Source organism: Urocitellus parryii, chromosome 11, assembly GCF_045843805.1.
Source record: "Urocitellus parryii isolate mUroPar1 chromosome 11, mUroPar1.hap1, whole genome shotgun sequence".
Lineage (NCBI taxonomy): Eukaryota > Metazoa > Chordata > Mammalia > Rodentia > Sciuridae > Urocitellus > Urocitellus parryii.
In genome coordinates, this window is record NC_135541.1 from 98,341,538 (window position 1) to 98,357,665 (window position 16,128).

Genomic DNA, 16,128 nt, shown 5'->3' on the forward strand with positions numbered 1-16,128 from the left:
TTTGATAAAATCTTTCTCAATTCTTTTACCTTCCATGGATTCACAACAAAAGATGGCAGCTAGGCATCAGCAATGGGCATACTCATTGTTCCTACATAAGTGGGAATAATTCTCCCCTTGAGCATATGGAGTATTCCTTTGAATCACAACCTCTCAAAAGTTCCCAGGGATTATTTTTACATGTTTATGCTTCTAAAAAGTGAGAGAGATAATCTATATGTTCAACCTTGCTCTTACTTTATGTTATGTATGGTAACTGAGAGTTTGAAATCAGACTAAACTGGGCAGACAAGTAAAAAATGAAGATTAAACAAACAAACAAACAAACAAAATAAGCAAGCAAAGCAAGCAAACAAACAATAAAACCGTAAATGAAGTATCTAGACGAAGACTTCAGCGTGGCTCTCTTCACCACCCACAAGTTAATTTTCTTGGCTACACTGCCTTCTTTTTCAACTATTGTACAAGCTCAAATTAAAATATTTATTTTGACACCAAAACTTGGTTTCCTGAGTTTCTTGACTAAGTACCGACTGTAAAGCACTTTGGCCAATACTATCCCACAGGATCCTTATGGAGCACCCTTCTCTACTCCTTATTTGGTTTTCTTATCTGTAATAAAATTCTACATCCTCAAAGAGGAAATTAGTTTCCTTCATACTGTCTTCTAGCTCCCTGCCTTCATTCATTAAATTGGTCAGTTTCATTTATTGGCTGCCTTCCTGTGTTGGTCTCTATATAGATACTGGAAGATCTCAATGAACAAAACAAAGATACCAACTTTCAATTCAGCATGGGGGTGTGGAGGAAACAGGTAAAAAGACATACATTTTAGAAAATAAATTATAGAAAATAAGAGAATGTGAAGCATGCAATGAAGTAAGTGCATGGAAAACCTGGTGAGGTGGGGCCAGTTGCTTCCCTCAACAGTTCGGCTCACACAGTCCTCCCAGAGAATGCAATCCTGCAGTAAAGGCAGGAGAAAGGCAGGGATGCAAGATCAATGAGAAAAGCATCCCAAACAGAGGAAAGAGTGTAAACACTAAGCTGGGAGCATGACTGCCATGGCAGAGGAGCAACAAGAAGCCAGATGGGATGATAAAGGGATCAGAACAGAAAAGTTCTCGGGAACCACATGGATGCTTCTCCTGACTGGTGCTTTTGCTCTGAATGATATTTGAACTGCTAGAGGATTTTGAATAGAGGAAATCGTAATCTGTGGTTTAAAATGGCTTCTGGCTGCTATTAGAGAATCCACCCTAGGGAGGCAAGGGGAATGCAGGAGAGCTGTGAGGAGGATACCATGACTCCAGAGGACACGAGCAAGGACCAGGGTATGAGGGTTCAATGCGGTGAGCGGTGGTAAGACTCTGGATCTTTTCTGGAGTGAAGTCCAAAGGATTTCCTGAAGTGATGGAGAATGAATAGAACCAGACAATACCAACTGTACCTCCTTTTCAGTATTTCACCACAACTGAGCTAGAGTGCTTGCAAGAATCCTCTCCTTCCAGGAATGCTAAAGAGCTTGCTATGTGGGCTCTGCTTTCACTCCTACACAGCTATATTTTATTTTTACCACAGCAGCATTAGTTATCTTTTTAAAACTTAGGTCATTAAAAATCTCTATTGAATTCACATTATACTTAGAAATATATTATGCCATTAACATGTATTTGAAGTATAAAAAAAGGAAAAAGTGGTCAGACTATTCACCGATCTCTTTGACCTTTTATACAGTCTCTCTCCTTGTTACTGTATTTCAGCCACCACTTGCTTTATTGTCATTTCTAAAACAACCCCAACTTTTATGTTCCTTAGGATTAATACTACTCTTTTCCATGAAAAGTTATCCCCCAAGAGTTTTCTGTGATTCACTGTTTCCCTGATTGTCATTTCCTTAAATGTCACTTCCTCTGATGGGGCCCTTTTTTGAATCTGTGACATCAACTCCCTCAAACTCATGTTCCCCTTTTCTTTGGCCTCGAGCTTTTATGGAGCCCAACAGACCATGAGTAGAAGTGGTGCATATTGTTTTCTACTAATCCTCCCACATAGAGTCCTTCACAGTCTTTTCACTTTCCAGTTGGCTGGAAGGCAAACAGTCTAGTGATGAGTTTGCAAGATACACTGATGCCCAAAGTCAAAGAGAAGATATTGAAGATAGCCAGAGAACAAATTCACATACTATAAATAAAGGAACAACAATAAAACTGAAAGTTAACCCCCTAAGAGAAACAATGGAAACCAAGAAGAGTACAGTGATATCCTCGTGGGGTCCAGATGTTTCCTCACTAGGAATAAATGTTTTCAAAATTTCAACAAGTTTTTCAGAGAATAGGAAAAAAGTGAGAAGTTTCCATCTTATATTATGAACTTGGTGTGTCCTCAATTACAAAGTATGTCATGTAATCCATCATAAAGAAATAGTAAAGATCAGTCTGTCCATGACCACAGATACAAAAATTACAAAGTATGTCATGTAATCCATCATAAAGAAATAGTAAAGATCAGTCTGTCCATGACCACAGATACAAAAATACAAAACACTATATTAGCAAATTGAACCAAGAAATGTGGATAAAGGATGACAGATTAAAAAAAAAAAAAAACAACTTGGGTTTATTTGAGGAATGTAAGTTATTTTAAGGTTTTAATATACTTAAAAATAATTACTGCATTAACAGAACAGAGAAGGAAAATTATTTTTATCATCCTAATAGTTGTAGAAAAAAATATTTGCTAAATTTCAACACCTATAAAATCAGCCAGACACAATTGTGCACACCTGTAATCCCAGAAGCTCTGGAGGCTGAGGCAGGAGTGTAGCAAGTTCAAAAGCCAGCCTCCAATTTAGCAAGGCTCTAGGCAAAATTAGAAATAAACAAAAATGTGTGGGGATGTAGTTCAATGACAAAGCACCCTGGGTTCAATTCCTAGTACCAAAACAAACGAACAAACAAAAAATCATATAGCAAAGAGTAAAATTAATCTGATAACATATACTTGCAGAATACATACAGATCATATAATTAATGATAAATTTTGAATGCATTATCTGAAATCAATATGAAAAAAAATCTACCATCATTACATTCTTTTAAAATTATACTGGTGGTTATAGTCAGTGCAAAACAAACAAGCAAACAAATAAAAACAAAATAAAAATTTTAAAAATTAAAAAGAAAGATAACAAATGCTCAATAGTAAGTTATTAGTGTGTGATTAAAAATTCAAAAGAATCTATATATATATGCTATTTGAATAAGTAAATGAATATAGCAGAGCTTCTAAATTTCAGATAATTATAAAAATAATTTTGAGTTTTTATGTAGCAGCAAAACATAACTAGAAAATGAAACAATACCAACCTCTCCATTAATGTAAAAATAATCCTTTATCTAAGATAAATCTAAGAAAAGATAGGTAAAATTCAACACAAAGCACTATGTTATTTTACAAAAAAAAAAAAACCCTGAATAAATGGAAGTTTTCAGTATGGTTATTGACTAGGGAAGAGTCAAAATTTTTTAGAGTCCATCTGTCTCAAGTTGATCTACATACATAGTACCACTAAAAATTTCTACTTTTTTGTATGATCAATACAAAGAAAGAAAGAATTATTTCTTAAATGTACATATTTACTCAAAGTAGCAAGGAAAGCCAAGATACTTTTGAAGAATAAATATGAAACATCAATTTGTTGTTGAAAGGCAAGATAGTAGTTAAATTTGGGGAGGATTGTTGGGATATTAATTGGAGGCAACAGACATGGATACCATACTTCTGTGCAGTTCCTCTATTTCTCCACAATAGTCACTGTTAACTGAGCTCAGTTGCTGTTAATTCACTGGCTCCCTATTTACAATTTGTTTACTAATCTGCATGCATGTTATGTTTTGATTTTTAAATTTCTATAAGAAATATTACAAATGGATCTTATATTTAATCCTGATTTGGAAAAGGAATTGCAGAAGCATTTTGATTACTATTGGAGGACATGAATATGAAGTTTTACATGCAATAACATTAAGGAAATACCATAAATTTTATGTCACAATTTTATTGTTTTTGGATTGAAAATGTCTTCATTTTTTTTACTGCAACATTTCTAAAGCTATTTAGGGTTAGAACCACATGGTATCTATAGTTTCTTTCTGAATGCTTTGGTAAAGCAATTTCTGACAAAAAATGGCAAAATATTAACTGCTATTGAAATTAATTTATGTTTTTATTATAGTATTCATTATATAGTTTTGAATGCTTTAAAACTTTTATAACAATCATAACAATTAAGGAAGATTCTGGACTAGATTATTTCCCGTAGAATACTTGCCCCATTTGGGTGATTATTATTGTTTATTGAATGTCTGAGTGAAAGAATGAAAGCCAAATCAATTTTACTAAGGAACAAATAAGGTTAAGAATTATTGCAACCAAACATTTTCTTTTTTAATTTAAGAGATATGAGGGACTTTTTTTTCAGGAATAAGCCAGAGTATTGTATAATTTTTTTTAATTATAATTTTTAATACCCATTTTCTGTATAAATTAATGTGTTTCAGCATGTTATTTCCATATATGCATTTATCTTTCTTTGTTCATATCCACCCTCCCTATTGCCATCTTTCCCCCCTAACTCTTCACCCTCCCACTGTTACTTTTATCCTTTATTGAAAATCCCTATTCTATATTCAGATATTATATCATAATATATTATATAGTTTCCACATAGGAAAACTAAACATATTGAAAACTTTTTAACCAACATGTCAATGCAAAATCATAATACATTCAACTAAATTTATACTTAACTAAAGTGCTTATATTGTCACTATTTATTTTGTGAATTTTATTTTGTTAAGTATTCTTCATAGGAGAATTTTTTTCTTGGAGTGAGGGGTTTATTCACCACTTAGGCATAAGTTATCAGACTTTAACTGCACATATGAACCTTATAAATGATAGAGTCCCACATAAGCTACTCCTGGGTTAATGTCACTATTTTTTAAACCTGATAATATATATATATATACTTTGCTTTATTTGTTCGTTTGCTGTTTATATGCAGGAGAATGAATGCTGGTGTAGGATGGAGCAGAAGAAGCATCAATTAATTATTGGTTTCTGATTACTTAGAATAATCATATCCACAGGAAAGGGGAGCTTTCAGGACTTTAGAGATATATTGAGGAGATACCAGTTGTATGGAAAAGAAAATCCTCTAATTGCTCCTGTTCTGACTAACAAGATGTCATCTTACTGAGTTATAAATTCCATTTCAATACTTTTCAAAACTTCTATTTTTTTAGAAATAAATTAAAGCTAGGAGAGAAATTTTTTTTTGTGACAAGGTCTTCCCTGAGGCCAACTTTGATGTAATTTTTATAAATTCTCAGTACATACGAGAAAGAAAGATACCTTTGTGTGTTTGGTGAAAATCTACTAAAGCTTGCAGATCTTACTGGAAAAGCTGCCTCAAAACCTGTAATTATGACTCCCAGTAGTGTTTAGGGACCTTTTGAATTAACATGAACCTCTTTCTTCAGAAAGGATGTGCCCATTATAATACTGTGTTCTGTAGGCTACTCTTGTATGCAGCTAAGAAATTTTATACAATATTTACATTAGGCCTCATTCATAATTACACCTTTCCTTGAAGCTACTAGAAGTATTGAGAAAATGATATTTTTCATTTGGAATTTGTCTTCCAGCGAAGCCTGGAGTTTTTCCACAGAATAGTTTGTGTTCTTTCCCCCTCCATGAGCAATAGTGTAGATTTAAGAATTTAAAGACTGAGAAATCTTAAATGTTATATCAAATAAGCAGAATTCTCAATTGAGGAACTCTTAATTGTTTGTGCTAATGGTGGTTTGCATAACCCAGATAAATTGAAGCCAGGAAAAACTTGAAACTTTATTTGAATTTAGTTCTTGATTTTTCATCTTTTTTTCCCTCAGGCTAAGTCTCAAGAGTTTAAAATGAGCAGTGGAATTCAGATGATTTGATATTCTCTGTCATTGTTTCTTTCATCATCCGCTTTTTGAGTTGAGAGTAACAATAAAATGATGGTAACACAGAAGAGGTGAAACAGGGTGTGATTGCTTTGTATAATGCATAATTCAATACTGGATAATGGACGGATCTGTATTTAACTTGTATTAGCATAAAACAAATTTTGTATCTTTTATATTGTTGCATTATCCATGGATCAATAACACAGATGTGCATATTTGCATGGGTGTGAGTGAGATCTGCTTTCAATATTTTGTCTGGTCAGAGAAAAAAAAAAGCAGTACACAAAGTGGGCTATGAACATTCTGTACTTGGCTCCAAAAGCCTTATTCAAACAATGCATTGATATTTCAGTGGCATAATAGGTAGCAGGAATCATTATCAGTTATTATGCATCAGGATGATGGGTTGTTCTAATGCCTCAATCATAGCCTTCCAAACAAATATTTATATTGTACTACTTACATTACCAGGTAATAGGTGGTGTACTAAATTTATTTTTTCAGACTTAATGGTGAAGTATTCTTGCAAAGATGAACCAAGAAAATTATCCCGAAATAGCTGATTTATAGTACATTATTAAAGGCTATTGAAGGCGTTACTGTAAAGTCCTATGAATAAATTTATGTTTTTCAGGACTCTTCACACATATCTGAAGTTATTCTCAACTTTCTGGACAAAAGTGTTTACTTTTAGATTGATAAGTAGGTTTAGTCATTTTTATCTCTGGGCCATTTTCTGGTGCCACACATAAAACCATGTACAGGCAACTGGAGATAAGTTAGTGAACAATATAGATAAGATCCAAGCTGACGTGGAGTAGCTGTATTTATAGAGCACTGAACACGGGCCTGACATTGATCTCAAGTCGTTCTCATAGCAACTGTATGAGGCAGCTATTGATATTCAACTGATATTACAGATGATGGAACTAAGGCAGCAGATGGTCCCAAATTCCCCCCTTAGAGTGAAAAGTGATAGAACCTGGATCCAAACCCTGACAAGGTAGGTACAGACTGTAGTTTTACTCTGCCATGCTATCTTGCAGTGAGGCCACAATGGAACTTATATATGTATGATGACAATGACAATAAATAAGGAAATAAGTTATGGAGGTAAAGTAGATGATTTAAGGTAAAAAATCCTAATTCTGATCCTTTAGACTATGTCTGAACTTTCAGAAAATTAGAACTTGGAAAAGCAACAACCATTTGGGAAACATTTTAAAAAACTTTAAGTATCATACAGTATAGGAAGACAAACCAGGTAACCTTAGGATACTGACTGTGCTTTGATGAGCTATTTCTCTATTTCAGATCCTTAAAAAGGCAGAATTTTGCTGCCTGGTGATGAGTACATTTTTTTTTCTTCCTCTAATTCACTTTGTATTTTATTGGCCAATTTCTCAGGAGGTATAAACTGTGAATAAAGATAGTTTCATCTCCCCTTACTTTGAAAGATATCCATATTCCATATGCTTTCACTTTCACCTCATTCCAGACCTCCCATGCCAAGGAGATGATTGGGTCACAAATGTCTTGGATAAGTAAGCTTTGGGAAATAGCCATGAGAGATATTTTATAACATCTCTGTACTAGAAATGATAGGCTAAGTAGCACTTCAGTGACATATAATTTCAAAATTTCAGTGTCTTAAAAAAATAGAAAATTGTACTTTGTGGAGTTCTTTAGAGACTCATGCTGATAGAGACTTAGCTGTTTTACAAATATACAACATATTTCAACTATATCAAAGGAGCTTACTGGGTCACCTCAACAAGGGAGAAAATATCAAACTTTTTAGGTATATATCACTCACGTCTATATGCCACTGGACGAATCGAGGAATATGGCCCCATCTGAATTCTAAAGGGCTACAAAAACTGGGATGTAAATTTTGTTAAGAACAATATTTATTTCTCCTGATATACTACATTCAACTCCTCTGGTCACAGAATATTCCTCTGCTCTTTCTACACTTATGACATACTAAACACTTTCCAAATGAATCCAATCAATTGTAGCTGACATTCTGAGTTCAGACTCTAGGATCCCCAGATGACCTGCACTGTTTTCCATATGCAGTTTGGAATTGGCATCTTTAGGTCTAGAAAAACAATGAGCTCCAAAAAATGATTTTCCATCCATTCAAGAGAATACTACATAGTGGTAATACAAAGACAAGATCTACAATAAGTATTACTATGTGGGAAGAAGAAGGATGGGGGCTGCAATATAGTTTCTGGAACATTATTATGTCTCAAATCCCAGTAGATAGATATTGTGTGTGTGTGTGTGTGTGTGTGTGTGTGTGTGTGTGTGTGTTGTTGTGGGAAATGTTCCTTAAATGAAATCAAATTTTTCTCCTTTGCTACTAGTCCCCTCTTCTTCATAGTTTCTGATTCTATTGCAGCATATTGTTTCTGTTCATTTATCCTCTTTGGCTACATCTAAAATGAACATTAGGAGGAAATAAGCTAATTGGAAAACAACTTTCAGCACACTTCATGTTGTATGAGGATTCTGTTTGGGGGTGCTTATAGACTTGTTTAGTCCAGACTTATGTATTATTTGACAGGTCAATTTTCTAAAAAATATAATAGGTTTGTTATATTTATGATTCTAGTCCATTCTGCATCCTAGTAATACCTTCCAGTACTTTCCCAGCCATAATTCTCAGATCAATTCTATTCTGCTTTCTGCCTTTGTATCTGTCTCTCCTGATATAAAGAGTTACCTTGAGAGTGTCAGGTTTTCTCTTAATCATATTTTGCCCTGAGCTAAAAATTTCAAAAACAGGCAAAACTAATCTATAGTATTAAAAGTCAGGACAGTGGTTACCTTGGTGGATAGGGACACAGAAATTATGAGGGGAATTTCTCAAGTGTAGGAAACATTTTATTTTCTGATGTGGTTATACAAGTGTATTCACTTTGTAAAAATTAATCATGCTAAGTATGATAATTTAATTTAAAACATTACTTGAAAAAATACTAATTAGAATTTATCTTCCTTTACTGATAGACTACCTAATTCAGACCTATTCTCTAAGAACAATAGGAGGAGGGGACAAAAACATTCAAATTAACACAAAATTAGGTAACAAGACAATGAAGAATTACTGGTCAATATCCTAGAAAAGAAAATAACCAGAGTTGAGTGTACATTTTGTCTAGATTTCTACTAAAGACATCTATTGTATTTTAAGCAGACATCAGAAGATGAGAAGTTGAGTAGAATTGAGCTAGGCAAGGAAGATAAAAATTGAAAAATTAGCAAAATTAGAGGCAGTGCTATCTTTGTGATAAAGGTCTGCATGTTAGAAATAAAGAAGATGTGGAAATTATCCAGTCCTCTTAACTAGTGAAAGTCAGTTTTGAAACCTTTCATACCCTGAGATACTAGTGTAATTTATGATATAATTCTTGGTACCTGTCATAGGCTGCATGTTTGTGTCTCCCAAAACATGTCCTAATCCTCAATACAATTGGTATTTGTAGGTGGGGACTTTGTGATGTGATTTGGTTATAAGGGTAGAGCCTTCACAAATAGAATTGTGTGAGTGCCCTTATGAAAATCCCATAAATCTCTCTCCCCAATGCCACACTTCTCCTGGACTGATTGTCTGCAAAAGATAATTTGAACCCTATTTGGAAGAATTCAAAAGTATGTGGCACCTCATATTATCTACAAGTTTTCATAGACAATGTCTTTTACTCTAAATACATAAAAGAAGAGAAAATACTATTCCTCAAAATAAATAGAAACAGTAGACTATAAAAACAAATCTATGGAGGATCCAAATATTTGTCAGACATAGGTTGAAACGGAGTATGGAAATGTCAAATGCTGAAAAGATATGGAGCAATGAGATCTCAGACACGTTTTAATCTCACTGGGAGGTGTTTAAAATTGGAACAACCACCTTGAAAAAAAAACTTGGCATTATTTTATAAAATAGAACACCATTACTTCCTTAACTCAATGATTTAATTACTTATAACAATACTCAAGAGAAATTCAGTCAGGAGGCAATCTAGGATTTGTGGGCTCTGAAGCTTATGTAATATTATGCAAACTAATGAGCAACAGTAATATAAAATTATAAATTCAAATTATGTATAGTTCTTTGGAAACAACTTCAAATGAGACATCTGAAGGTTAATTTTCATGAATTTTACAGTAAACTTGCCTGAAGCATGTTGAAAGGCATTAGCAGAGAAACAATAACCCAAACAGAAGAAGAAATAAAAAAAAGTACTGTGTAATATGAGCAATATGGTTAAAGTAACAGGAAAAAAAACAATAAGCCAATGAATTCTGACTTTTAAGCATTAAAACAAAATATGTTTACATATAATGAAAATACCACAAACTGCACATATTTTCAGTGTATAGTATGAATTTTGACGTATGTATATATGTGTGAAACCATCATCACAATCAAGATGACAATATGTCCATCATCCCCCAAAGACTCCCATACTACTTTTTAGTCTCTTTCCCACACTTGCCCGTTCCATCCCTTCTCCAAGAAATGAGTGGTTGTCATTATTTCTCTGTAGATTGGTTTGCATTTTCTTGAGTTTTGTATAAATGGAATTATGGAGTATGCATGATATTTTTATCTGACTTCTTCCACTCAAAGTATTGTTTAAGGATATTAATAGAATTTTCTAATCATAATTACAATTTCCAAGAACAAAAATCATGGGTCCACTTAAAGATAACCAAAAATATCGTTGAAATCTGTTAAAGTGGATACATTTTCCCAGGAGGCAGCAGTGGCTAAGATATAGAACAGAGATTTTGTTCTTTCCTAGCAAAGAGAAGCAAAAAATATTAAAGAGGCTTGATTCAATGAACCACTTTAAGTAATCATAGGCTTCTTGTGGATACATGGATAGGAGAATGCTGACAAATACTTCATTTCTGGTCCTATTTGCCTTGACAATTGCTTGAGGTAAATCTACCAGTGGCATGTAAACATATATTTTTATGAGAATTTCCACAGCAAGGTATGCCTGTGGGATTTAAAATTCAAGTTCTGCCATGTAATATATGTACATGGAGAAATTACTAAGCTTCTCAGTTCCTCAGTTTACCTGCTATCAGTAATAATAGTAATAATAATAGCAATGTCTGCTATCTTTTAGTTATGGTTTGATTGCATCCACAAAGGTTCATGTTTTTGATTTCCAATGTGACAGTATTATAATGAGGAACTCGTTAGTGTGAATTAATTAGGTAATTGTGAGTTATATCCTTGATGTAGCTTTCAGAGGACCCAAGTTAGTTCCTTTGAGAGCAAGACTGGTTCCTGAATCATTCCTTGCCTTCCTTCTTCCTATATGACCTCTCCCTCTTGGATGTTCTCTTTCCATGATGCCATCCATGGTATCATGAAGTAGCCAAGGGGGCTGTCACCAGTGGATGAACCTGTGGCACTACCTAATCTTGGACATTCAGCCACATAACTGGGAGCTAAATATCTTTTCCTCATAAAATATCTGACTTTGGATATTTCGTAATGGCAACAAGAAAAATGGACTAAGGCAGTACCTATCATATTGGATTATTGTGAGGACTGAGTATATGTGTGAAGAGCTTATAAGAGTGGCCAGCACACTGTAAGCTCTCAGTAAAGGTTAGCTATTCCTGTGACTGGAAGAACACACACACACACACACACACACACACACACACACACACACATTTTAACAATGGGTTCCTTTGGTTGGTGGCTATTAGAAATTTTTATTTTGATCTGTGATCTCTTCTACATTTTCTAAATCTCTCACAATGGGCACATAAAATGAGATCATCCTGATAGTTTGACTAATCTAGTTAAATATTTCTGAGAACCAATAAAAATATTTCTGAGGGTAGAGAGTGTGTGAATCCCTCAAATAAATGCCCTCCACTGTAAAGGCTGGAAAGTACTGCATCTATCATATCGTATTCCTTCATGATGTAAGGTGGGAAGTCTCAAGAACTCACACCTCCACAATCAGGGAAAATTTACCTCCCATTAGTGTAAATTAGAAAATGCTTCTGGCAAGTGGCCAACACAGTCCATCAATCAGAAAAGTGAGGTTGGGTGCTTATTTATTAAACAATTCAAGTATCAGTTGCAAACTACCGTCCTCTCAGAGTTTCAGTAATCCACACTTTCTCTTTCATGTTTAATATTTGGAGCTGCTGCTGTTGCTCCTGCTACTGCTGCTCTGCACCACTTCAGTTGATTTGAAACAGAAGCAGCAGGCCTGTATGATGTAAGGCCACTTAATGATTAATTAGTGTCTCTCTTATGCAGCACATGGAGGATGTTCTTGCTGGAGTCATGATTAACTTCAGTGTTGCAGATGTTGGAGCAGTTACCTCGTAGCAGCGCTGTGTTGTCAGTTGATATGTTTAGATATCTTTATGCTTGGTGATTTAATTGCATCACCAGAAAGTGTTTGCTTCCTATTATCCTTAAAATAACATCATCATGGAAATCCCATAGATGCTTATGGAAAAAATAGATGTAAACACATTCAACATAAATGTAGCAGTGTGCCGGTGCTATTTATATTCATGTATATGTATATATTCATGCATCTTTCAAGGTTTTTCTAGAAATCCATTTGTGTAATTTATTTGAAAAAATGCAAGACATACACATATAATATATCTCAGGATTTGTTTATTGTGGGACTGTATTCTAAATGTATAGATGAATTAAAAACTCAAGAGCAGGGTTAAAATTTACAACCAAAGAAGCTGAGAATAGCTAAAAACCAGACTGGTTATAAATATGAATGATAAAGACCTCCCTTCATTCTCTTCTTATTATTTCTTTGGGTATGGTCTCGAACATTTGGGTTGCTGTAGATACAAATTCTAATAATCCACATGATATTGAAAATCTGACATTGTAAAAATATATTACAAGGCATGTGGCTTAAGGGAATAGGACAATCAGAGGTTAGATCATATGTATAGTCTTTAAAAAACATATTACTCTTTATTTTCCATCTAGCTTTATTCACTACATTTCCCAAGTTTTAATACTTGCTTAGGACAGCGTTACTAAATTTGGTGGTGTGTGTGTGTGTGTGTGTGATTTTTTTTTTTTGCATTTTAGTCAAAGTGCAATGACAACTTTTGTTTTTAATGTGCTATATACTTTCCCCTTACATGTTGTAAAAAGGAGGAAAAGACATTTTATAATAGCAATAATTCCATATTTATTGATGATGTTACTAAAAATCACTGTCATTGAGATATGCAATGGAAATGAAGCAATGGAAGAAACTTGTTAAATTAGAGTCAATTTCTGTTAATCAGGACTCAGATTTATACAAATCCCCAGGGGCCTGAGGAGAAAACGAGAAAATACAAATAAAATGCCTTTGTAAACCAAACAATGTTACATAAATTGAAGGTGGTTATCATTAATATTATCATCTTTGCAATTTGTTTTCCTCTGTATTATTTTGATTTCACTTTATAAAATATAATTCTTACAACTAGAGTTAAATGTATAAATTTCTATTGGCCTTTTTCCACATGTCATACAAAAAGAATCATAGAGTATCTACTTTTCTGGAACTGCCTTCTCTCACTTAGAATGGTGTATTTGAGATTCATCCAAGTTGTTCTATGCATCACCTGTTTATTCTTTCTTAGGTTATTGAGTAGCGTTTCATTGTTTGAATGCATCACAGTTCATTCATATGCCAGTCAAAAGATATTTGGGTTGTTTCCAGCTTGGATGATTACAAAGCCAGTGTAAAAAAAAAATTGCACATTTTATTTAAGTATATTTGTGCAATACCTAAGAATTGTATTATTGAGTTGTATGATAAGCTCATCTAAATTTTTAAGAAACTACTAGCATATATTCCAAAATGACTGACACTTTGCACTCCTACCATCAGTGTATGAGAGTTTCAGCTTTCCAGGTTTTTTTTTTCTGTCATTGATATTACAACTGTAATAAAACTTAACATTTTCATCTACTTATAGTTATACTCTGGATGTAAGAATATGTGATTCACTTAAAATATTTTTCTCAATGTATGCATTATCTATTAATTCTCCTACTAATTTGTTTCAAATAACAGAATTTCTTAAAAAGTTCAATTACTCTTGTATAGATTATACTTTGTGGGTTGTATTTCAGTCATTTTTGCCTGAATCTCATGGTCATAAAGATTTGCTGCTTTTGTTTTCTCCTATAAATTCTATAGTTTTAGGTTTGTCATTGTAGTTTTTTATAGGTTCAAGGTAAAGTTTGAGTTAAATTTTGTATGAGGTATGAGGAATGGAAGCAATACGTTTACTTATATATGAGTTTTCAATAGTTTCGTCGTTCCACAAAAAAATCTGTTTTCAATGTGGAATCATATTTGTACTTTAGTCAAAAGTCAACTGAGTTGAATATTTGTATAATCTTGTAGAATTTGTGTTCTGTGATTTTGCTAGTGACAGACTCTCTCGTTGCTATAGTTTACAGTAACTTTTGAAATCAGATTCAACATCCTCAATTTTTTTTTCTTTTTCACAGCCATTTTGGCTATTCTGGTTTCTTCGCCTTTCAACAGTAAATTTCTATCTTACTGGTTTCTAGTTATCTAGCTGGACTCTATTAAAATTATTTTGAATATATAGATCATTTTTTTTCACAAATAATATCATAATAGTATTGAGTTTTCTAATCTCTAAATATAGTGCACCTTGATGTAGTTTTTTTTTTTTTCATGATTCTCATGCTAGAATTTGCTGAGCTCTTTCAGTTATAGGATTAAATTTTTTATTTTTAAAAAATCAACTCCATCTCATGGGATCAGGCCCCAAATTCCTTAATAGGACACCTATAGCACCAGAGTTAAAATCAAGAATCAACAAATGGGACATATTCAAACTAAAAAGTTTTTTCTCAGCAAGAGAAATAATAAGTGAGGTAAATAGGGAGCCTACATCCTGGGAACAAATTTTTACCCCTCACACTTCAGATAGAGCTCTAATCTCTAGAGTATACAAAGAACTCAAAAAATCAAACAACAAGAAAATAAATAACCCAATAAACAAACGGGCCAAGGATCTGAACAGAAACTTCTCAGAGGAGGATATACAATCAATCAAAAAAATACACGAAAAAATGCTCACCATCTCTAGCAATCAGAGAAATGCAAATTAAAACTACTCTAAGATACCATCTCACTCCAGTAAGAATGGCAGCCATTATGAAGTCAAACAATAACAAATGCTGGTGAGGATACAGGGAAAAGGGTACACTTGTACATTGCTGATGGGACTGCAAATTGGAGCAGCCAATTTGGAAAGCAGTATGGACATTGCGTGGAAAGCTGGGAATGGAACCACCATTTGACCCAGCTATTCCCCTTCTCAGACTATACCCAAAGACCTAAAAAGAGCATACTACAGGGACACAGCTACATAAATGTTCATAGCAGCACAATTCACAATAGCTAGACTGTGGAACCAACCCAGATGCCCTTCAATAGATGAATGGATAAAAAAAATGTGGCATTTATATACAATGGAATATTACTCAGCACTAAAAAATAACAAAATCATGGCATTTGCAGGGAAATTGATGGCATTAGAGCAGATTATGCTAAGGGAAGTTAGCCAATCCCTAAAAAACAAATGCCGAATGTCTTCTTTGATATAAGGAGCATGACTCAAAACAGAGTAGGGAGGAAGAGCATGATAAGAAGGTTACCACTAAACAGGGACAAGAGGTGGGAGGAAATGGGAGGGAGAAGGGGAATCGCGTGGAAAATGGGAGGAGACCCTCATTGTTATACAAAATTACATTTAAGATGGTTTGAGGGGTAAGGAAATAAAAGAGAGAGAGAAATGTGTCATAGTAGATTGGGTAGAGAGAGGTGATGAGAGGGGAGGGGAAGTGAGGGTGGATAGGAAGGGTAGCAGAATACAACAGACACTAGTATGGCTGTATGTATAAACGTGGCTGTATAACCAATGTGATCCTGCAATCTGTACACGTGGAAAAATAAGAATTCATACCCCATTTGAATCAAATATATGATATGTCAAGATCATTGTATTGTCTTGAGCAACTAATAAAAAAAATCAACTT

At 33.9% G+C, this 16,128-nt stretch overlaps 1 protein-coding gene across 4 annotated transcripts in view; it reads left to right on the plus strand.

The window, feature by feature from the left end:
• LOC144249227 (E3 ubiquitin-protein ligase TTC3-like) overlaps positions 1 to 16,128 on the plus strand; it is an 88,090-nt gene that overhangs the window by 19,080 nt on the left and 52,882 nt on the right. Inside the window, exons 10-11 of one of the 4 annotated variants that reach the window (XM_077791492.1) lie at positions 743 to 814; positions 5,958 to 6,079. The exons of 2 other annotated variants lie outside the window; for them this stretch is intronic. The gene's annotated coding sequence lies outside the window, so the exon portion shown is untranslated. Of the gene's footprint in view, positions 1 to 742; positions 815 to 5,957; positions 6,080 to 16,128 lie in introns of those variants that run through there. One more of the 4 variants, XM_077791494.1, reaches the window with a different exon arrangement.